Source organism: Sus scrofa, chromosome 10 (assembly GCF_054392235.1).
Source record: "Sus scrofa isolate SSC_HxYL_T2T_F1_AM1 chromosome 10, Sscrofa_HxYL_maternal_Yorkshire_Landrace_v2.0, whole genome shotgun sequence".
Lineage (NCBI taxonomy): Eukaryota > Metazoa > Chordata > Mammalia > Artiodactyla > Suidae > Sus > Sus scrofa.
Window position 1 is genome coordinate 89560185 of NC_139392.1, and position 25209 is coordinate 89585393.

Genomic DNA, 25209 nt, shown 5'->3' on the forward strand with positions numbered 1-25209 from the left:
GGTTGCAGCTGTGGCACGGGTTCGATCCCAGGCCCCAGAACTTCTGCATGTCACGGGTGCAGTCAAAAAATTGAAATTAAATAAAATAAAAACAGATGCCCTTGAGAGAGGTAATAATTGCCCTAAAACTGGAGACTGAATGACCTAATAGCTCCTTCCTCTGATGAGGGTCACAGTTACCAAGCTTTTGACTGCAGTGAACAGAAAACCTGACTCGGGGAGATTAAACAGTAAGGAAAAGGCCCCAGCTGGCGCCAGCAGACATGCAGAGATGGGGAAGTTCCAGAGCCCATAAAGCTGGTAGCTGCGCCTCCTCGAGGAAGAATAAAATTCCCTCCACCCACCTGGTCTGTCACCTTCAGTGGGTCCCTCTCTACCCTGGGGGTCGTCCCCTCCTCAACAACTAAATCCCTGCAGCCACTCTCACGGTCAACAGCAATTTCAAATTCCAGAAGGGGAGAGGAGGGCACATCCCTTCCAAGACTCCCATTGGTGGGGTGAAGACGCTTGCAGAACAGCCGTCTAGAGGGTTTCCTGCAGTTTTCTTAGCCAGAATTTGTCATGTGTGCATCCGCCTGATCATGGACAGGCGGCATGGGGGTGTCGTGGTTTTCTCAGACCAGTGATTCTCCAACTTGAACTCTCATAACAGTAACCTGGGAGGGCTGTTTACCACGCACATGGCCAGACATCCCCCCTGCAGGTTGCTGGTTTATTAAGTCTAGGATGAGCCTCAAGAATTTACATCATGAGATGCAGATGCTGCTGGTCTTGGGAACACAGTTTGAGAACAAGGATCTAATAAGCCTCTTGAAGTTATGAAAGCAGACCAATTGAAGTGGTATATGAGATAATATATATTATTATACAATGTAAATACTTAAATGTAAACTATTAACAACATTCTAACCAATACAATCTGTTCCCATTTCTCTAAGGTCAAGAATTACAGCATTAATCTGGTTCAAATAAACATCCCCATTAGTAGCACTGCCTCACACTGTATTCTTGGTTAACATTGTTTAAAAAATTAGCGTGGTATGAAATATACAACTTTAAAACTACTTTATACAGCCACCATAAAGATATTTTCTGTACACTGTTTCTTAAAGCAGATTGCTTTACAGGATACCCATATTCATAGAATAATGTGCAATGCATTTCCCGGTTTGTCACTGAACTTCATTTTCAGACATATCTTTTTAATTGTTATAGATAAGTATTGTTTTATATGTAAGTACCCCTGATGCTTCAGAACCAAGTAAAAAATAGAGAACATCGTATAAGTTGTTTTCTAAAGTCAGATAAACTTGAACTTTAATTATTATCGCAATCCACAGTTCTTTAGAAGAATTTCTCTTCTCAGATGTGCTAAAGAACTGTCTCGTACAATGCGCAAGTCCAGACTTGAGCAAAGCATGACAAGTGCAGAGGCGTGTGCATCTCCTTAAATGCAGACACTTCTCTACGTTCAGCAACCAGAGGGAAGTGAATTGGAGACACGAGGCAATTAATGAAACAATTCAAAGTTCAGGCAAAAAATCATTTTCTATTGAATCTTTCCTTTAAAAGCCAGAAAACGTATATCCCTGGCTAAACTGTATGGACCATTGTGACAATGCCTAATTATATTTTAACATAAACAGACACAAAGTAAATTAAACAACTCACCAATAGTTATTTAATGACAAGGCTTTTTGAAGCCAGATGACCCCAAACACCTTCACAAACCCACCGAAATTTTCAGATTTTCCATTAGCCAAAAGAAACGTGGGAGCATGTCTCTAAACATAAAATAAGAAAAAGTGAAAGAGTAAAATGTACATACACACACACACACACACACACACACACACATTCATACACATCTATGCAGTTTTTTTACTTCCTTCTTCCCACTACCGTGTGGAACCCTCCATCTCCACCTTCTGAATTCACTACTGAGAGGCCAAGGGATTATTTTATTGCATCTCTAGATCTGAAAGATGGCAATGTGATTTCAAATGATACAGTCATTTAAAACAAAAATCCTTCATAACAACAAGTGCTGCTCCTTTATAACAGCAATGCTCTTATGCATCAGTTCCCAAAAGCGATGGATTGCTCCTGTTGTACTGGGCGCTCTCTCAGAATTATTCTGGGGCCTTGATATTTTGGAGTTATTTGACTGTATTTTAAAAAATAACATATAGGCCAAAGATAAGGAAACTTTAACCACAGAAGCCAAAATTACCTAGAAATATTTTTAAACGATGCTAAAATAAAACATTTTCTGTTTTAAAGGACTGGTTTTACCAAATGCTCTTTTTTAAATATTTTGTTTGGGGGATAAACTTTGGAGTTTTTTGAGACAACTGCATATTGGAAAATCCCATCAACCTACTCTAGCAACTGCCCTCCTACTCATATAAAATAATTAACTGAAGAAGTGTCTTCTAAATGGAAATGTGTCCGGTAATAGCTTGTAAAACAGAAAAGAAAGATACCTATAAAAAAAACTAATCCTCAAGTACAAGCCTTTTTCTCTGGCTTTTGAGACACTCCACTACATCAGAATACTTTCTAAAACAAGCTTTATCTCCTGCAAATCCTGTACTATTTCAGCCAAACAATATCTTTACCATTCCTAATAAATTGCGCTTCTTAAACAGCTGTTCTCTATTCTAGCTGTAAAGGCACCACTGAATTTAAATATCCCACCACTTCCATTCATAAAGTTTGCCTTTGGCCATCTAGAAAACTAGAAATATAATGCAGACCAAATAGGTAATTTCATATTTCTGGTAGCCATATTTGTAAAGTTTAAAAAAATAAAATTAATTTTCTATAACAGCCTTATTGAGATAGAATTTGCATATCGTAAAATTCACCCCCTTAGGTGCACAATCCAGTGGTTTTAGTATGTGTACAGAGGTCCTCAGCCATCACCACTGTCTGGTTTTAAAGGGTCTTCATCACCCAGAGAAGCCCTGTATTTATTAATGGTGACAGCCCCGTTCCTCCTCCCTCCCAAACTCTGGAAACAACTAGAATCTACTTTCTAACTCTACGGATTTGTCTTTTCCAGGATATTCCCTATAAATAGAATCATACAGTATGGGGTATTTTGTGTCTGGCTTCTCAGCGTAATGTTTTTCGAGGCTCATCCATGTCGTAGCATGTATCAGTCTTTTCCTTTGTATTGATGAATAATATTCCATTTTATGGGTATACCCATCTCGTTTATCCATTTATCAACCTATGAATATTGGATTGCTTCCATTTTTGACTGTTAGGAACAAAGCTGCTATAAACATTTGTGTACCAGATTTTGTCTGGACATGTGTATTAGTCAGCTCGAGGAACCATAACAAATACCAAAGACCAGGTGGCTTAAACAACAGAAAGGGACTCTCGTAGTTCTGGAGGCTGGAAGTCTAAAGCCAAGGTGCGAGCACGTTGACTTCTGCTGAAATCTCTCTTCTTGGCTTATGGGTGCCCACCTTCTTGGTGTGTCCTTACACAGATGGGGCAGGAGAGATAGAGAGAGGGGGGGGGAGAGAGGGAGAGAGAGGGAGAGGAAGCTTCCGGTTATCCCTTTTATGAAGGCACTAGTTTCATGACCTTGTCTAAAGTTAATTATCTCACAATGACCTCATTCAAACTACCATCACGTGGGGTTAAGTCTTCCACAGATGAATCTGGGCAGGGGGACGTGAACATTTAGTCCATAGCAACATGCTTCCAGTTGTCTTGAATATATACCAGGGGGTGGAATTGCCGTGTCATATGGTAATGCTATGTTTAGCATTTTGAGGACTATGCCATTTTACATTTTCCAAGGCAGCTGTGCCATTTTATATTTTTTACTAGGGATGTTTGAGGATTCCAATTTCTCCATATCCTGAAAAACACTTACGGTGGTCTGTCTTTTTTGGCTTCGCCATCTTGGTGGGTGTGAAGTGGTATCTCATTGTGGTTTTGAGTTGCGTCTCCCTAATGGCTAATGAGGTGAAGCATCTCCTCATGTGCTTGTCAGATATCTGCATATCTTCTTTGGATAAATACCTTTGTAAAATCTCTGTCCATTTTAAACTGGGTTATGTCTTTATCATTGTTTTAAGAGTATCTTATGTATTCAGGATACAAGTCTTTTACCAGATATATGATTTACAAATATTTTCTCACAATCTATGGCTTAGCTTCTTTCTTTCTTGAAGATTTTTTGGAAAACCCAAGTGTTTTCTTTTGATGATGTTCAGTTTATCTTTTTTTTTTTTTGGTAGCCTGTGTTTTGGGTGTCATATCTAAGAAACCATTTGGTAAAGTTAATTTTAATAGCTATGTTATTTAACCCAATTTAATCAAAATACTATCATTCAATGTGAGATTAATAAATATGAAATATATATAATTTAATTCAATATAAAATTATAAATGGGATACTTTGTTTTTTTCATACTAAGTCTTTAAAATCTGGTGTATGTTTTACACTTACAGTGCAACTCTATTTGAAAAAATGGAAGCCAGTGTTCTGTGATGGCAGAAAAATTAATAAAACTGGCCCCCCCCAGTAATCCAGAAGATGGAAAGAGCACAGCGAAACTTGCAGCCTTGGCTAAAGAGGTTCCACGAATGTTGAAAGTGCCAGCCGTCTTCTTTGTAACTGTGTATAAGGTACTTCTTATATATGTCTTTTAGCTGTATCTAAGAGATAAATAAGATGTAAGAAGGAACCCTTGATTTTTAATCAGAATTTAATGGAAATAAAGAATGCCTAGAGAAGCTTCTCCAGTTAGCAAAAGATCCTCAATGTGAAAAATATTTTTAAGGAAAAAAGTAATTACAAAGCTGCCAAAAGAACTTGGCCTCAGGGTCAAGATTAATTCAAGAATGCAGCTGGAAGTTTTATGATAAAAACCTCAGAATGACAGAAGTCAGTGACTCATAGCTTTTCTGATCTGAACAAAAGAGCTTCTAATAATCTTAAAGGCATTGTTTCACCTCATCCTACTCACAGGCCAAAGTGGAGAAATGCCTCATTCAAAGGGGTTTGTGAGGATGGCTTTTCTCTCATGTATTTGACTATAATCTGATACATGGGAAACCTGCAGTATTTTAAAGGAGATTGTAGCTGGCTGATAAACAAGGTAATTGCCAGGTACAGTATTAAAAATATATATATAAGAGAATTAAAAATTGTATATGTGAACATTTTAACTTACCAGATTATCATTGACGATAACATGTTCACATGTGGAAGTATATTACAAATAAATATACTTTTCCTTATGTTTAAATTTGTAAAGAGCCTCTGGCTCTTTTAAGTAATTAAATTCACTATTAATAATCCATACATGTTTAACAGCGTCTGCACACATCTATATGTATGTATAAGTATGTGAATGTGTGTCTGATAGGACACAGTTGGCTTGTCCTGTGTCATCATGAAGCTGCCTTACGATGGTAAAGAAAGTAACTGACTTAGTTAAAATGAAGATTTCATTTATCCACGGCAACTGCTTTAGGAATCCCATGATAACGAGTTAACTTCATTGTCCTGTTTGTCTCTCTAACTGCTGTCACTTGCTCTGTAAGAGACAGAGCCTCATTTAGAGGAGTACACATTTATACCAAGTAAACAGAAAGTAAGAAGTTGATATGAAGGTCAGCCGTTGTGAACATTGCCCGATGAGCCATTGTGGTTCATACTCGACGTTGTCAAAACATAGCTGGAATGTTAGGCCTATTATAACATGATGCCTTATCTGTCATCTAGTTCACATAAACCCACTGATCTTAAATAACATCTTCAGCTTTACTAAAAAATAAATATACCAAGAAAGTGCAGTGACTGTCTCATTTTTAAAAATGGCCTTCTATTTTATTTGACAGTCTCCTTCACTGAATCTCATGGTTATAGCTACAAAATAGCATTTAACGTTCCCAAGATAAGACATACCTCCTTTGCTTTCACCTGCTTGTGTACTCATAGCCACGTTAAATGACATTATACCATATTTCCTTTCAATTCTCGATATCCATAAAAACATATTACACGGATGTGTTGGTTTTCTTTTGGATTCGGTAGCTGGAGGTTCATTTTTGGGTGACGTCTTTAGGCATCCTTCCAAAAACAGCAGCACTGTTTCGCCTCTACAGATGTAAGACAGTTTGTGTGTTGCATATACGTGCACACATTTGCAGAAAGAGAAAAGTTGTCGGGAAGAATGAAGAAGAAATATTTTCTATTAGATGGTCGTTATCCTCTACTGATTTTTTTAAAATTCCACACCATATTGGAACCAAACCAACCTCAACTTTAGAAGTTCAACTTCATCATTCATCTCCTTAGGGCACATTAAAGTGCCAAAACTTGTGAAATTCCTTTCTGTACGAGGGAGGCCACCGTTGTTTCCTTATTAGAATCTTTTTCTTGTCAGAAACATTTAGTCACCTAATTGGAACACCCTCTCATTCTAAATCAACTAAAAATTCTCAGCTTATATTTCAATTCCACTTCTAGGCAAGCCTCTGCTAGCCCCTGGTGTTCTAGGAACACATGGGTTTTTTTCTCTCCGAAGCATGTGGCTGACATTATAGCTTGACCCTCAGGGGAGGATAATTTGCTCATTGTGGATTAGTTGCCTTCAGCAGGTAAGTCTCACCTGGGTCACATCCTCTAAGGGTGTATCTGTGGACAGGAGTGCCTTGCAACTTTCACTGGAATGTGCAAAATTCTGCCCTGGCTTGTCTTGCTTTCTGTTACACTTTCTTTCCAGGGCTAATTTTCTCACAAAAGCTAACACCATTATGACTGAATGATAAACTTCTTTTGCATTGTATTCCATCCTTTTTTGGTTTTCCATGCTGCTCATCACACAAGCTGTACCCAAAGGTATGTAGACTGGCATTCTGGAAACTTCTGACTCAGCTATTACACAAAAACTCTGAAGAAGTTTGCCTTAATCTGTTCAGCCTAATCTCTACATGAGTTGAATACACTGGATAATTAGTAAATATATGTGTAGATGGGCTAGGAGGCATGTTCTTGATGTCACCTACAGTGTATGCACCTAAAATAAGAAATTTGGACTTTCTGACCAACCAAATATAAAATATTTGATATCCTTTGGAGTTCCCATTGCCAACCCGACTAGTATCCATGAGGACATGGGTTTAGTCCCTGGCCTCACTCAGTGGGTTAAGGATCCGGTGTTGCCATGAGCTGTGGCATAGGTTGCAGATGAGGTTCAGATCTGGCATTGCTGTGGCTGTGGTGTAGGCCAGCACCTGCAGCTCCTATTTGACCCCTAGCCTGGAAACTTCCATATGCCACAGGTGCAGCCTTAAAAAAAAATTGATATCCCATGATCTGCTTGGTTTAATATCATGTATTTTGTGTAGAGGCCAGTTTCATTATAAAGAATCTTGTGGTCTTGCACATTTTGGCCTTGAAAAAAAAATCTCTCTCAACCAGTAATATCATTAAGAAGTGAATATTACCCACTTGGAGTTCCCGTCATGCTGCGGTGGAAGCAGATCTGACTGGAGGCCATGGGGTTGCGGGTTCCATCCCTGACCTCGCTCAGTGGATTGAGGATCCCGTGTTGCCGTGGTCTGTGATGTAGGTTGCAGACGCGGTTTGGATCTGGTGTTGCTGTGGCTCTGGTGTAGGCTGGCAGGGACAGCTCTGATTAGACCCCTAGCCTGGGAACCTCCATATGCTGCGGGTGTGGCCCTAAAGAAGAAAAAGAGAGAGAAAGAGGACAAAAAAAAGAAGTGGGTATTACCATAAATGACCCTTCTCACAATTCAGAATTTTAACCCTTATGGTATATTGAAGTACAATTTACTCTACTTATGGCTTCAGAAGATACACACATTGCATGAATTACATATATATGCATGTTGGAAGAAAGATTGGTAATAGCTTTATGGTATTCTCAAAAGAGACATACTTTTCCAAAAAAGAAAAAAAAAATGATAGTAACGGGTACTTTAGGTTAAGTGATATTTTGGAAAATATTGAAAATACAGATGCAACATGGTCATTTAAATGATTAAAGATCATAATGTTATTTTAAATTATCTTTCCGTAATTGTCTACGGCTTTCTCTCTATATTAATTTCCATACTCATTCGTCATTCCATTATTCATCATCGCACAGAACCCATTATTCAACTGCATCCAATGTGCTGTGCTTTTTAAAGCACATTGAAAGTGATAGTCCTTATCTGCAGGATGGAATCACTTGAAAGGGAACATGGAAGTGAAAAATATTGTGCAACTACCGACTCTTTGCTGCTTAAATTGGGAGTAATTTGCAAATGACGGGAGCATACAAATAAAGTAGTTTCCGACAGGAGCGTGTTTTACAGTAAATTAAAACTAAGGAGTATGAGAAAGAAGCAAACTTTTAAAACTCATAGAGCAATAAATTAGAAGTTAGCTAATATGTGTGCGTAAATGAGCCAGATTAACTAAGCTAATTTCTAAAATTCATTAATACTGCTCTTGAAAGTTTTATTTCATAATGTGCTTATAACTCCCAGCATCGCAATATATCTTTCTGGTGCCAGGTGTATTATGTTTCTTAGTAGTTATGAAAATCCCATTATAAATCATGTAAAAAGTATTGGATTTACACTAACCAAGCTATTCATTTTTTAAAAGAGAAGGCAAACTCATTTCAGCTGTGATTAGGGGATTAGATGGATATTCACAATTCCTTAAAAAACAATAAACAGAAGGATATTTTTTTCCAAGACTCGTTGTGATACCCATGATCCAAGGGGTGCTCTGATGGTCTCTTTGGAGGTGAACTCCTGCAGAAGGGATTCAAGGTGGGAGAAGAACTGAATGGGCCATTGCTGACTTTGAAGACAGAGGGAGGGGTCACGAGCTGACAGATTTGGCAGGTGTAGAATTTGGGGAAGGTTACCTGCCGGCTGACAGGGAATCAGGAACAGCAGACCTAGACCTGCAAAGGACCAAATTGCCAACAACTGGAACGAGCAAAGAAAGGGCTGCCCCTCAAAAGTCTTCAGAAAGGGGCCCAGCTCTGCTGAAACCTTCCTTGATCTCAGCCTTGGGTGATGCATGTTGGCCTCCAGACCCACAGAATGGTAAAAGTAATTTGTGGTGTCTCAGGCCACTGAGTCTGCCATAACTTATTATAACAGTGATAGAAAACTAATACAGGTGCCTCTTGCCTGTGGGAGGTAGGGGAGTGATTGAGCGCTAGAGGTTAGAGTGCGGTAGCCAGCCTCCAAGATGGCCAGGGACTGCTGCCTCCTGGGACTCACATCCTGGCATAATCCCCTCCCAGAAGGGACCAGAGGTAAGCCGTGGGACCGAGGAAATATACGAGAAGTGATAGGACATTACCGTGCGATTGACTTACTGCCTCTCAGCTCCAAATTCATCTGGGTGGATGAATGCAGAAGACTTCATAAGGTGCTTGCAAAGAGTAGACTCTATTACAATGAATACAGGAAAACTTAAATCTACGTAGAGAATTAGGGCCAGGCCATAGCAGTTTGTTTAAAAATAATGTAACTGGAAGCATTTATTTTTATGGACTCACTTTCCAAGCATGCTATCCCAGAACCTCATCACCATATTGTATCAACTGTTTCTTTATCTCTTTAAAATGCCCACTAGTCTATATGCTTCAGGCAGGCAGACATTGTGTTCCTCTTTCTTTCTTTTCTTTTCTTTTCTTTTTTTTTTTTTTTTTTTTTTTGTCTTTTTTATCTTATTAGGGCCGCACCCACGGCATATGGAGGTTCCCAGGCCATGGGTCTAATCGGAGCTGTGGCTGCCCGTCTACACCACAGCCCATGGCAACGCCAGATCCTTGACCCACTGAACGAGGCCAGGGATCGAATGCGCAACCTCATGGTTCCTAGTCGGATTCGTTTCTGCTGCACCGCGACGGGAACTCCCATGTTCCTCTTTCTAATGATTGTGGCCCCAACACCTAGGATAATACCTAACATTAGAGTCAAATAATAGTATCCATTAAACAAAGGAGCACTCTAAGTCATACAATCAGATTTCTGAAGAAATTTTAGTTGCAACACTCTTTGGTTGTAACTGAATTTAAAATAGTTTAGCTTTCTATGGCAGATCATATAAGAAAGGGAATGTATGTATAAGTATGCTGGGTTACTTTGCTGTACAGCAGAAATTGGCACAACATTGTAAATGGACTATAATAAAAATTAATTAAAATATCAGAGTTCCCGTCGTGGCTCAGTGGTTAACGAATCCGACTAGGAACCATGAGGTGGTGGGTTTGATCCCTGGCCTTGCTCAGTGGGTTAAAGATCCGGCGTTGCCATGAGCTGTGGTGTAGGTCGCAGACGAGGCTTGGATCCCAAGTTGCTGTGGCTGTGGCTGTGGCTGGCGGCTATGGCTCCAATTCACCCCCTAGCTGAGAACCTCCATATGCCACGGGGAGCCACCCTAGAAAAGGCAAAAAAAAAAAAAAAAAAAAAAAAAAAAGACCAAAAAAAAATCTTAGCTTTCTAGAGGATACTAATATCTAAAGGATGCTAATATTTGTAATAGCATCAGATTATTTAATTAATAGCAAATGCTGCTACAAGTATGCTTTACAATCTTTAAGGAAATAAATTGCAAGATCAGCACACCCTTTAGCAACATTTCAGACGTCTTCCCAGAGGATCAATGGTTTAATAAACCTCCTGTGGTGCACTGCTTTTATTATATAATTCTTTAGCCCTTAATAACAAGGTCGGACATTTTTTACTAATAATTTCCATTGTAACAATTACCGATATTCTAGAGCAGTACTCTTTTGGGTTGACAGTTTCTCTCCCCACTACTGGCTGATGATGTCACCTCTTTCATCAGATGAAATTCAGGACACTCCAAGTCAAGGACAGTGTGTTCCATATTTACAATGAAATTATGGTTTTCTCATCAAAAGGCAAATCCTTCTCTTCAAACATTTGAGTGATTCTTAAAATAGAATGCCAGATGGCTAAATTTAGGTGCTGCAGAAAGTCTAATTCAGGAACACTTTCTGGCACTGGTCCCAAACATTTTCATTTGATTATGGATTGAATATATTTTCATTCATTTTAAACTCTTGCGTCTCTGTATGTTGTTCTGAGATAGGAGAATGCATATTGGTAGACAAATTGGCCTCAAAATATATGCCACTTGCTTAAGGGACCAATTTCTGTTGACATATTAGAAAGATGGCCTTATGCTTGACGGCAGGTTTTCAGGTATCAAGGTCACCTAGGTCCATGGTGAAACGTACACAGGTGGCATTGTGCTTTGTAATGCACGGAGATGGCTGCAGCACGACAGGTGAGCCCACCTCTACAGAGGCTGCAAAGTCTGGAAAATATAGATCACGTAGAACCCTCCACTACGGGCTGATATGCTCCACTGCTTTTGTCTTTCTTTTTGTTTGTTTGTTTTGTCTTCACCGTGTTTCTCTTACTTTCGTTCATCTTCCCTGTGCAGCTTCATCCTAGCTTTAGGTTGAAGATAATTCTTAAAAGTCTCTCTCTTTACTGGTCATTGTCCTTAATCCATGAATTATTTCAGGTTGTACATAGGCTTTTTCAGAATTTGTTTCTTCCCATTTTGATATGAATCTGGGTTCCTTCAGTCATTCTGGGGCAATGTTTTTCCCGTTGAGGCCAGCGCCCTGTGGCGTGCCCCTCGCTGGAACTCGGCTCCCGTAGTAAGCCAGAGAAGGTCACGTACGCCTGTTTGAGATTCAGCACCAGCTCTTAGGGTAGCTTTTCTGAACTGCACTTTGCACATCTGTCAAATTGTGTAAAAACAACCATCCCACCTATCGCTGTGGTATGGTGAGAATTGTATGAGATACGGCTTATCGAAAATATTCCATCAGCCACAATGTCTTCTAAAGCTTCGAGGTACAATTGACTTAAGTTTCCCCTGTTTCCTAGAATTGCATCTCCCCAGTCTGCTGCAGTTGATTCCTCTTTAAAGACCACCTTGGACTTAACTTTCTCCCAGCGACCTTCTCTCACCCCTCAGATGGGTCTTCCAACTCTGAGCTTCTGTGACTTGCTGTCATCATCCATTTCAAATGTGGCACTCGGTCCCACGCTATAGGATGTTTTTACCTATTGGCATAAGTGTATCACTACCCAGCCCCCATCAGCCACCCTGCAGGTTCCACGTGGTAAACCCCGTGCCTTCCTGCCATGAGTCCAGATCACACAGGTCTGTTGCGGGCGGTACATGACATGTTCTGTTTCATCTCACAGGCCTCTCCCTTCTCCTCTTCTCTCCCTCTCCAAGCTTCTTGGTGTGAGATGCTGCTGTGAAAATATTGAAAAAGGACTTCAGTAATTTAAATTTTTAATTCAATGTATATATTAAAATATTTATGTTAAATTTTCCACTTTGGATTTGTAAGCCACAGGTTTAATTTTTATTTCTCAAATTTTGTTTACAGATACTTAAAATTAATACCTGCCTGTATCCGGTGAACAGAAAAGAATATAATTGATTAACCGAATTATCTCTCTAAAAATTGGTTCCAGGTACAACTTGAATTGCAAATCCCAATCCAAATTTGGGTACAGATTCTGCTTAAAACAGCGCTTGTCAACAAATGCATTTAAATTCCCCCCTTTGGATTTTTTTCAGGTCAGATATTTTGATCGAAAGTGAAAGCATATCTGACTTACTCTGCCCTGCTTTTAGCATCATGTAGAGTTCCATGGAAACAAAAGGTAAAGAGATTGGAAAATTTGACAGTGTTTTCCTCTAAGACTCATTTTCATTTATTAGGTTTTTAAGAAAAAATTACCTGAGAATGGACTTAGGCATATAACATCCTGAAAATTCAAGAACTTGTTGAGCTATTCATTATCTTCCAGGAATCTATTTTGTAGCCAAGGGAAAATATGTTACAGTATTTTTATTTTCCTTGTAAACATCTTATGAACATAAGTCATCTTATGTTCACTTTGACATTCAAGACCTGAATAGGTGTCTTGTACCTCACTTTCTTGGAGTAGAATTTTTTGTTCAACAAACTTTAATGCAAGGAAAATTTTCACCATAATGTATCTATCTATTTGCCAAGTTAGATGCCCTCAAAACATTCCATTAGACATAAGTTTTTAAAAAGTGCCCTAAATTTGCACAATCCAAGCAACATTCACAAAACACTTTTCAAACTTTGTTTAATTAAACACAATACCACACCTTTGCTTTAAACGTCGTGATCATAATTTCTTACAGACAATTTTTAATGTTTGCTCTTTGCTATCCTCCTCATATATTTTCCTCTCCTTCCAGGCACAGGTGATGAAATTGTGATCAACGTTGTGAAATGGGATCACAATTATTTCTTTAATCAAAACAAACCTTATGACATAGGTGTGGAAATCATATTGCTATGCTTTCCACCTGCAGTCATATTTTGTAATCAGCACTTTTGGCCAAACACATGGTGTAAATTATATGGAAAAATGAGAAGGCCTGTTCTGTCTCATGCCGTTGCCAGGTATGTTTCATATTTAGACATAAACAACAGGAGAAATTCAAATTTCACAACAGTTGAGTCATTTCTGCCGCTGTGAATGCTTGTAGTTTATTTGTAGTTTCTCGTGATTTTATTCACAGCAAATCTGTTTTCTTGTTTGAGATTTTGTTTTCGCAGTTAAACTATTACATTCCCACCATGCTGCCTAAGCTTATTTCATTCATTACTAAGCAATAATTCAATAGAAGCCTCTCTCTCAGAGAGAAACTCATATTTCAAATGTTTATCAAATACCTTTTTATGCCTAAGACAAGAAGTGGGCTAAGGAAAAATTATACACTAAGGCCTTATCACAAGTTGGCTCATATCTCATGCTCTTCACGTCTAATATCTAGGATCCCTGTGCGTTAATACCCATGAAGTGGACGCTAAATACCCGAACAGAAATGTCGTTTACAACTTTTTTGCAAAGGTGTCTGTTAAAAACATCAGAAGCAAACCAAATTGTTGCTCGTTCCATTAAAGGGTTGAGATCCTTAAGATGACCTTGGGATGACATCTAGCCAAGTGGAAGAATTGCCTTACCATCCAATAGAATTTTCTGACTCCCACACGAAGTGTTGGAACGTATTGGAGGAAAATCTCCACTTCCATGTGATGAGAACCCAGAGAAATTGCTGTAGGAATACGTTCACCCTGACCATTCCCATTTTGCCAGCCTCCACTTCAGACACTAAGTTATTGCTCTCCAACTCTTTAAGATGAGTCCCGTGAGATTAAAAGAATGAATATCTATAGAATGATGATCAGCATTTTTTTTAATTCTGAATTTCCAGCTGAAATTCCAGTGTGAGTAAATACATATTCTGGAGACCACTATAAACACCCTCCATCGGGGGTGCTCACACAAAAGATGGAAATTTTTTACTTCTCCTGCCTCTTTCTCTAGATCTTTTCTAGTCTAGGAAATATATCTGTTACTGTACAATCTTTCAAATTGCATTCTTATTTTCCTAATAATCGCAAATTAATGATGTGTAGTCGCATGTCCATTTTCTTGGAGGAAAATAACCATATGCTTCAATAGCTAAAACTTCTATTTCCACAAACTAATTAAAAGGCCTTGTGGTACAGTAATCAGAAAAACAGGTGTTTCATTTAGTTTCTCTCCCTTCAAGCTTGAATAGCTGCAATTCAAACTTGCCTGCGATTCCCTCAAAGTCAAGGGCAGTCCCATAGCTCCACAGCGCCTGCGGGACAACAGTATCCTTCTGTCCCACCCCAGGGTTTTGACAGAATACAAATCAAGGAAAGAAAGCAAACTGTTTTGCTAGTGCAATATGTTAAATTATGAGTGGGATTTCTCACAATAGATTTTGGAGATTTTAGCTTGGCAAAGGGAAAAAAGGCTTGACTCCCGTTTGCTTTTCTCTTTGATACATTGAGGACATATTTTTTAATCTTTGAAGAGATGAGGCCCGCTAGAGGAGAGAGATTCCATTTCTCTTTCCCCCTATGTAATCATCTTATCAAAACCACATCTCTAGGACGTGTTCATGTGAGTTCAGGGTGCATTACATACGGCTTTATAATACACACGGTAACTTTGGAAAGCTTCGGCCTTATTCCTGCTGTTAATTATTTAGACTCTGACATATTGCAATAAAACATTTCATCAAGCACTCCAGTCCAGGGAACGATAGGCATCAGAACTGTACTGGTAATGCAAAATAAATGGATCGGGGTTGGAAATAATGAGTTTGGTGGATTACATCTGTCACTGTGAGTTATTATTGTTGAACATAATAGGGCAAAGCACTACAAAAATCAAGCTTGTCTTCTCTAGTTAAAGGTGAGACAACGACCTCTAATGAGATACAGAAATTCAAGTGTGAGTTATTAATTATACACACAAAAGGTGTATCAGCTTGCCCAATCTTACACTTTGTATGTATATAACTATAGAACAAAAAATCCCTACCGCTAAAGCTGGCAATGGTGCATAATGGCTCTTGTCAGAAACTAGAGAAGACAGTCCATTTGGCCACATTAGACCATGCGAGTTACAAAACAAAACAAAATGAACAAACAAAAAAAAACTACAACACTTGCCTAGGCCATAGCAGGTCCAGATTCTGGCACTGCTTCTTCTGCTTTGCTCTGTGATACACGTGACTTACCTCTAACTCAGATTTATCATCTGTAAAAGTAAAGCCATGAACTAAACTCTTTAAATGCAACTCTAGGAGTTCCCTTGTGACACAGCAGGTTAAAGATCCAGCATTACCATTGCTGTGGCTCAGGTCACTGGTCTGGCATAGGTTTGATCCCTGGTCTGGGAACTTCCACATGTCACAGGCATGGCCAAAATTAAATACATTAAATTAAATAAATTCAACTCTAGCTTCAAAACATTCCTTGATTCTTTATGTAATATTTTTTTTCAATTAAATTAACCTGGTAGTTTTTTCATTAGAGGCAGAAAGCTTGGCAGAGAGCTTACCTACAGAAAAATCTAAATTGCCTCTCTTGTAAGGCAAACACGAGGGGAAGTGGATGCCCATTATTCAGGAGAGAGGATATACCGGAACACCTTATTTCGCTAGGCAAGGTTGCCCAACCAGAGCAGGGGAGAGCAAAGTCGAGATTGGGTCAGTTTGCACAGAGGTTTCTGGAAGGGGAAGAATAACATCCCACACACGCCAATCCTGCAGATTTTGAAATTCACACAAGCTGGTTGAATGGAGCTTGAAGACACCTTCTCCTAAGTTCCTCTGGCAGAAATGGACACTAAGCTCCCAGGAAGGAGGGGGAGGCTGGGCCACCGATCAGGGCTCCACATACTTAAGCCTGTGCGGGACTGGTGCCGTCAGGCTGTCTTGCAGTGGGGCAGAAAGGAGGCCTCTCTTGGAAAAATTCATCCTGACTCCGTGCTATCCTCTCCAGCAGTAACCACCATGACGGTAATCACTGCAAGAGAGTTTTCTGCAGTTTGGGAAGGAATGGAGACCATGGAGCATCCCCCCAGGACCCTGGATGAGGGCTCAGAGCTGCTTCACAAACTGGTCTCAGTGGACCAACCAGAACGTTCAGTTCTCTCCACCAGACACTTATCTGAACCCAGAAGAGGCTGAGATAATGAGCTTCCTGTTAACAAGGTCAAGGCATTTCAAAAGATTAATTGGGGAAAAAATATTTAATGTGAATTTGTAACCCAAATGGGTGAACCAAGTCAATGGTTTTCATTTTTATTTTATTTTTTTTTAGGAAAACAAAGTAATACATTTTTGGCGCACCAAGCTTAGAGACTGTAGACCAACAGAAAGAAAAACAACAGTAATATCTCCAAGCAGAAGTGATGATTGCTAAATATAGAAAACAAACTAGTGCTTCCTAAAGAGGAGAGGAAAGTGGGGAGGGACAGATTAGAGGTGTGGGGTTAACAGATACAAACTCCTACGTATAAAGTAGATAAGCAAAAAGAATTTATTGCATAGCACGGGGAATTATACCCAATAACTTGTAATAACCTATAATGGAAAATAATCTGCAAAGATACTGGATCACTATGCTATACGCCTGAAGCTAACACCATATGGCAAAGCAACTATATTTCAATTTTTAAAAAAGTCAAATCTTAATTCTCCCATCAAGGAAAAATAACTGCTAACATTTTGAGCGATCCATGCTAGATGTAGCTGTATCTTTATAAAAATGGGATCAAATGGCTTTGTTTCCTTAGCAAAATATTGTAAATTTTTTACTATGTATTTAACAATTCTGTAATATGACTTTAATGATATATTCCATAACACAGGTTGCCATCACTTGGTGAGCACTTTTTTATTGGTGGAAATTCAAATTATTTCCAGTTTTTTATTTATTTTTAATTTTTTTTGTCTTTTGTCTTTTTAGGGCCGCACCCACACATGGAAGTTCCTAGGCTAGGGTTTGAGTCGGAGCTGTAGCTACCAGCCTACACCACAGCTCATGGCAACAATGGATCCTTAATCCCTGAGCGAGGCCAAGGATCAAACCCGCAACCTTATGGTTCCTAGTCGGATTTGTTTCAGCTGCACCACAATGGGAACTCCAATTTCCAGTTTTTTAAATAATTGTAAAGTGAATATCCCTTTACACTTATCTACCTATATCTCTGATTATTTTGTTAAAATGGAATTGTTGGATTAAAATGTAATTTTTTATAACTTTTACCACAAAAGTGTAGTTGATACTTTCTAATAATACGAATCCCTGTGGTATAAGGAATTTGCATATTGAACTTACTTAAGGGACCCTCGAAAAATACAACAGTGTTTGAAAAAAAAGAATATGATCCCTTTGAAAGAAACCAGGTTGTAAAACTTACAAGAAAAGCAGAGTATTTGATGAGTTTAAATCTGAACCACAAATAGACAATACTGTGGAGCCAGCAGAGTGATAGCGGAAAATTTTGTAAGAAATAAGCATGGAGAGAAATGAAAATCTGATCAGGTAGAAAAAGAGAAAGACTCAGAGCTTAGTAGAAAACATAAAATAGCAGAGATTTACATCGCTTATATATAACCCAAGAATGTAATAATTCTCTTTCTGCTGTTCCTCACAGAAGAAAAAGCATGAAAACAACTGAAGCTAAGGAGTCAGAACGAAGGTCGATGTCGTCATTTAAATACAACAACAAAAAAGACCCTCACAAATCAAGCCTGGAGAGAGATTACTGGAGATTGACAGGATGAGAAACTACTGGTATGTGAGACAAGCTCCTGGGGAGAGTTTCTGATGCCAGGATGCTCTGGAGCACCTCCCAGTGTGGCGTGACGATCAGGTAACATGTGGGGTAATTTCTCTCAAATTACGCAGAAAAACGGGACTGTAGGATTTGTGGGCAGGTGTAAAGGAGCAAGTAAACAAAGTAATTGTATAAATCTAGCTCGTTGCATTTATGTCTTCAAATTGTGTTCTCAATTGTAACCTTAAATAAATAAAACATTAGCACTGCTCATATTAAGTTATTTAAATGATGTTGCAATGTATAAGTGGAAAATCATGTGTAATTAGTCTCGTAAATAGACATAACTAACTGAAGACTCGCTCCTGGGCCCGTGATATTCTATCTTTTGGTTGCACCATGGAGCTGCATTGGAATAAAGAGCAACGGTAACGATGCAACGTCAAAATTAAAGTAAGAAGAAAAAAATGAAATGCTTAGTGGGAAATTGCTGTTGCAGCGCATAGTGTACATATTACATGTACATATACATATAAATAATACATTTCTATGTAGTAAAAATAACAAGCAATATATTATAAAGTCTTTTTATAGAAGATGGTCAGTTAATATGCTTTAAAATTGAAACAGGTAATTTTAAATTATCATGGCTCTTCACTTTTGGTTTTATTAATCTTTAAAATCTCAGGTGACTTTCCAGACACTAATATTCCCTTATGAAGCAAATCTGATTTTTATTAATTTTTTATCCAATTTGCTTAAAGCAGAACTTTAAACTATTTCAAAAAGCCGTGTATATAATGATACCATTGGCATAGAACTATTTCCTCCTGTTGATCCACTTATCCTCCTTTGTCAGAATTTATGATATTTATATTCTGTTCTATTATATTCTGTTCACCATCATTCCCCTGGTTGCAGAGAGATTTCCAAAATAATATTCATTGAAAGTCCATGCTGCTTAATTCAGGGTGGCGAGCTTTGTGGTGACTTGTCATCTTTTTAAAATTTTCCATTGCTTAATTTAAAAAAAGAACAAATATGTATATTTTTAATTGTAAAAGGAGAAAGGTAATAACTTTTTTAAAAAGAAACATTAGATTAATATCTCCATAACAAGTTCTGAAGATGTATTTAGATGAGCTCTTCATATTCTTTTTTTGTTTTTTTAAATTTCACTGCAGTACAGTTGACTTACAATGTTGTGTGAGTTTCAGGGGTACAGTAAAGTCAGTTACATATATACACCTAACAATTCCTTTTCAGATTGTTTTCCCATATAGGTTATTACACAGTACTGAGCAGATTTCCCTGTGCTATTCCCTTGTGCTTGTCACTTAACTATTTTATATGTAGTAATGTGTATTTGTTAATCCCAACCTCATAATTTATCCCTCCAGCATTTCCCCTTTAGTAACCATAAGTTTGGTTTTGAAATTTTTGAGTCTGTTTCTGTTTTGTGCATAGGTTCCTTTGTATAATTTCTTATTAGATTCCACATAGTCTTAATTATAATCTATTTCTGTATTATAATACAGGTAAGCAAAGATAAACGTAGGAAGATTATGATACCCAGAGGAACCCTGGGATGCAGCCCTGAGATGCAGTGGGTGTTGAAGATGCGTTCTAAAGACTCAGGAGGCATTTTCTGGAAGGAGACTAACTGGAGGACATGTATAAGAATGGTCTGACTGGTCCAGTGAACTGTATGTGCAAAGAACAACCAGGAAGACGGTATGAACTTCACGGCACTGCACATAGTTCGGTATTGCTGAAAGGAAGAAGGCAACTATGACTCAGACTGGTAAGAAAGGAGGAAAGAAATGTGAACCCTAATGTCATGAAGTTTCCGGTCCAGTGACGGATACAGGTCAACAGACAGGTACGTGCCATGTAGTAAGCACTCTGTTAGGAGAAAACAGGGTGCTTGTGGGGCTCTATGAAATGGTCCACCACTGCATACTTGGAGTCAAGAGAGGCTTCCTGGAACAGAGATGTTTAAGCTACCTGTAAGAGACAGCAGGACTTAGTAAGAGAAGAAAGCCAAGGTGCTCTAGGTGAGAAGAAATGGATGGGGGGGGGACCATAAGAGAGCAATGCTGTGGTGGAGACAAGGCATCAAATGCAGGGAGTGGGGGAGGAAGTACGCATTTCATGGGATGTGCTAGAGATAAACAGATGAGCCGAATTCAGATCCTGAAGGGCCTATCAGCCATGCCACAGGGTTTGGGCTACTTTCTGGGAGTAATGGAGTCCACGGAGGATCATTAAGATTCGTTTTCAATTGTAGAAAGGTCACTCCAGCTGCATGTAATTGTCGCAGAGTAGGCAGTGGGCTAGGGAAAAGTAGGGGTCACCGTCAAACCCATGCTTCCATTCTCTGCCTTTGGGGACAATCCAGTCCTGTGCTCTTGAAGATCCCTGGCATATCAAGAAAACAAAACTTGGATAGAACCTAGTAACTCCTATCTTTGGAACCTACAGACAGAATCCAGGAGACTCAAGGTAGTACAAAGTCTTGGATGGGAAAAGAGGAAAGGTAGATCAAAACACACAAATTCATGTCAGAAATTATCTGCACAACTTAAATGTACAGTGTTAGGGTGATAGAATAATAACTTGTGATACATCTTGTTACAGGCTAAAAGTCCTATGTTGAAATTGAATCTCTATGTGATGGTACTTGGAGGTGGGGCCTTAGGGAGGTAATTAGGTCATGAGGGTGGAGCCCTCATGAACAGGATCAGTGCCCTTATGAAAAAGGTTGGAAAGCTTGCTTGCCATCTTTCCTGCACCTGAGGATCAAAGACGATGGCACTCTGCACCTGGAAAAGGGTCTCCCCAAGACCCAACCATGCTGGCACCCTGTACTTCAGTCTCCAGAACTGTGAGAGATGAATGTTGGTATTTCATTGCAGCAGCCCAAGCTCACTAAGACATTTCCCAGTTAGAGAATGTGGGCTCTGAGCTTTTTACTGACCCAAGAAAGGAGCTGCTTATTCAGTTTATGAAGTATTTCTCTGTCCTTCTCCTAGAATTTGAGATCAAATTCCCCAAGGAATGAGTGTAAAGATATAAGGATGCTCCTCCTGTATCCCCCTCTGAAGTGTTACTCCATCCTTATGCAAACCAGTGGTCCAGCACTGGACCAAAACTTTCTCCCTTCAGGATAAATTACCCTTTTTCTTGGTGTACGTCCCAAAGAGGCTAAAACAGACTTTTCTATCCCTTCTATTTTGAGTCTCTTTTCCCCTTTGACCTGGAAAAAAGGTGACCAAAAGTATTGTAATTGTGTCTCCCGGGAGACTTAGAGGGTCCTGGTAGTTAGAGACTCTCCCACAGCCTCACGCAATTTCCCAGAGTTCCAGAGGGGTATGCAGATTAGCACTGCAGCATAAAACCCTTATCATATTTCATTTTAAGCCTTATTCCTCCCCCTCTCCAATTCAAATTATAGGTTAGTGAGGACAAGGCAATTTTCTTTTCTTTTCTGATAATGGGTTTTATTTTTTCTATTATAGCTGGTTTACAGTGTTCTGTCAATTTTCTACAAAACAGCAAGGTGACCCAATCACACATGCATGTATACATTCCTTTTTCTCACATTATCATGCTTCATCCCAAGGGACTAGATATAGTTCCCAGGGCTGTACAGCAGGATCTCATTGCTTATCCATTCCAAAGGCAATAGTTTGCATCTATTAACCCCAAATTCCCAGTCTATCCTACTCCCTCCCCCTCCCCCTTGGCAACCAAAGTCTGTCCTCCATGTCCATGATTTTCTCTTCTGTGGAAAGGTTCATCTGTGCTAAATATTAGATTCCAGATATAAGTGATATCATATGGTATTTGTCTTTCTCTTTCTGACTTCACTTAGTATGAGAGTTTCTAGTTCCATCCATGTTGCTGCAAATGACATTAGTTTGTCCTTTTTTATGGCTGAGTAGTATTCCATTGTGTACATATACCACATCTTCTTAATCCAAACATCTGTCAATGGACATTTGGGTTGTTTCCATGTCTTGGCTATTGTGAATAGTGTGGCATTGAACATGCGGGTGCATGTGTCTTTTTCAAGGGAAGTTTGGACAAGGCAATTTTCTTATTCCTAAACTCTATGCCCCTGTGGATTCTAAGTAACTGTTTGTTACTTGACATTCAAGATTGAGGCAAACGAAAAGATCTAACATGTCTGCTCTGCAGTATGAGGAACTTACATGTCTTTTGATGTTAATACTTGCAGGTACTACTGGTATTTATTTCAACTCTTTATTTCAGAACATAAATAACATTATTTCTTTGTGGCAGATGTCCTTAAATGTTATGAAATCATGAGATAACAGCTGTAGGATTTTCATCGGATACATTTTTTCTTGAATAATATCTATTTTACTGAAGCGAGGGAAACAGAACTAAGTGGGCTCTCACGAAGCAAAGCTGAACTTCTTGGTTTTATGCAGAGATAGCATGCAGTGTCATCAACTTTCTTATCATACTTCCATGTGTTTGGAGAGGTATTTATAAGTGTTATTTGATTGCCAGGAATAGGTTTAAGTTAAATTCTCATTCGTCAGAGCAAGGCAGGTAGTCTCTTAGAATCCTGTCATCTAAAATGGCCTGTCTTATTTCAAATACTAATTTAGTAATGAGCTATCACCAGGAATCACCTCTTTAGTGCTTGTAAAGTATGATACTTTACAAGATTCCAGCAAATTTGCTACAAAGACAATCTATTCAATGTAGAACTAAAGACTAGAGAAGGGAAGAAGCCAATGCTCTTCTAGATTATTTGTCATGAAAAAGATTAGCTCAGGGGCTAGACATTGGGAACATGCTGTGTTCTCTAGTGGGAAGGTTACTATCATATCATAAGGCAGGCCATGCACTTATTTAGAACTGCATACTTATCAAAGGATTTTCTCATGCATGATTCCATTCCATCAATTCATGGAAAGGTGAGATGGCATCCAGATAGTCCTCTGGCTGCGTGCATCTCACATCCTTTATGTTCTGCATGTGCCCAAAGTAGCTTTCCTGAGCGTTGTCTGCCTTTAAAGGAAACTGAGCCGGCAGGTGCACATGCAACCGACCATGTACCAATTTCTCCGTAAAGACATCATTTCCCTCAGTCATCATGTGAAATACTACAAATAAGACATTCAACCTAATTATTCCCTTGGAATAGAGAGATACATTGTTGACTAATTACTGTATCTTTGGGCTACAGGTTGTCTGAATTAGAGGATCTGTGGCACTATTCTGCTTGGACTCTCAACTCCACCAAAGGGAGATATATATAAATCTTCTTCTAGCGCCGCACCCGTGGCACATGGAGGTTCCCAGGCTAGGGGTCCAATCGGAGCTGTAGCTGCTGGCCTACACCACAGTTCACAGCAACGCTGGATCCCTAACCCACTGAGCAAGGCCAGGGATCGAACCCACAACCTCATGGTTCCTAGTCAGATTCATCAACCACTGAGCCACGATGGGAACACCAATATTTCTGTATTTTTTAAAGGTTTTATTAGGTTGTGTTTATGCAGTAAATGTAGTACTTCACAAAGACTCTTCTGATCTTCAAGGAGCTTTGCTGCCATGGTTCTCAGAAGAAATCTCTTTATTTCTTACACATTCCATCATATATTCCTAAAAAATAGGAAACTATTTCTGTTTGTTTAACCTGCTAAATCCTAGGACTTTGGGAGGAGACGTTTCCTGGATGACAAGATCTTTTTCAGAAAACACTTAATTGCGCTCCATCTTGAATGGAAAGTACCATAGAGAAAAAGGCCACAAAGAATGTTCAGGCCGATTATTTATGCTGGGAAGGAACACTGTTTGGCATACTGCATGTTTCCAGAGAGTTCTTCACTGGTGATACAAAGGCAGGATTGCAAAACTGGCCCCCAGATGTCAGGCTCAGCTTCAGGTCCCAGGAAGGAGGAACATTAGTCAAATCCCTGTGCTGCGCATAGTCAGGCAGCGACAGACGTGTGGCGCAGCGGAGGTATTCTTTATAAAGTAAACAAAACACTCCACGCACCAAGCCCCAAGGCCCCTGGACAGTCCTCAGGTGTCCGCGTCCCTCCCCTGGGTGTGGCCCTCTGGCTTCATGCCTCCCTGAGCTATCGCTTTATCTCCGGCTCATCTTTCATCAGCGCCTGTCAGTGGAATATCACAATTCCAGATTGGAAAAACAGTTCTGACGGGGTGAGGGAAATGCAAAAAAGTTTCTGGCAATGGAAATCCCCTCCACTGTAAACCAATATTTTACTCATGTTTGGGAAATACCACTTTGTTGCTGTTTCCATTTTAATCTGCTCTAGAATTTCCTGTTTTAATTCAGAAACCAAATGTGTGACATACCAGGAGGGTCTTGGGCCAATTCCAGATCAGTAAAACCAGCGAGGAACAGCCAGCTCACCAAAGTTTGCTGTCCTTGCCAGAGATGATGCAAAACTTTAAAAAGTGAATGTAAGTTCCCTACGGCTTTTAAACTCAGATTTTACGATGTGATTGGTATCACAGTCAACCAAAGAGGGTCCAGTCCCTTCTGGAATGGTCAACCACATTTAAGGGTGCTCTGAGGAAGATACATGAGCGTAGCACAGAGAAAACATTTTGTTGATTATGCCTCTTAAAAAGTGAATTGCCCGGAGTTCCCTGGTGGCGCAGTAGGTTGAGGATCCAGCGTTGTCACTGCTATGGCACAGTTTCAATCCCTGGCCTGGGAGCTTCCCCATGCCACGGACATGGCCATTAAAAAAAAAAAGTCTTTAGAAATAAAATGAATTACCTTTTAAATTTGCACACCTATTACTCTTTCCTTGTTTCTTTCCCCTCTCTTGATTGGTCAGTATTTAGTTAGTATACCCCACATTCCGTGCATCCTTCAGATTCCATCTCTGTAATAACGATAATCATGAAGGATTTTCAGAGATGGAGGGAGACTGAATTCAGCATTCATTTACTCGGTACCTGTTC

The 25209-nt window shown here is 39.3% G+C and overlaps 1 long non-coding RNA gene across 2 annotated transcripts in view; it reads left to right on the top strand.

Annotated features, from left to right (window-relative positions):
• The window catches only part of LOC110255714 (uncharacterized), a 754959-nt gene that overhangs the window by 710433 nt on the left and 19317 nt on the right, over positions 1–25209 (top strand). Inside the window, exons 22-28 of one of the 2 annotated variants that reach the window (XR_014818117.1) lie at positions 4480–4656; positions 6506–6636; positions 12653–12738; positions 13310–13517; positions 16446–16654; positions 18103–18321; positions 19764–20107. This is a non-coding gene — a long non-coding RNA (uncharacterized LOC110255714). Of the gene's footprint in view, positions 1–4479; positions 4657–6505; positions 6637–6761; positions 6878–12652; positions 12739–13309; positions 13518–16442; positions 16655–18102; positions 18322–19763; positions 20108–25209 lie in introns of those variants that run through there. The other variant, XR_002336416.2, reaches the window with a different exon arrangement.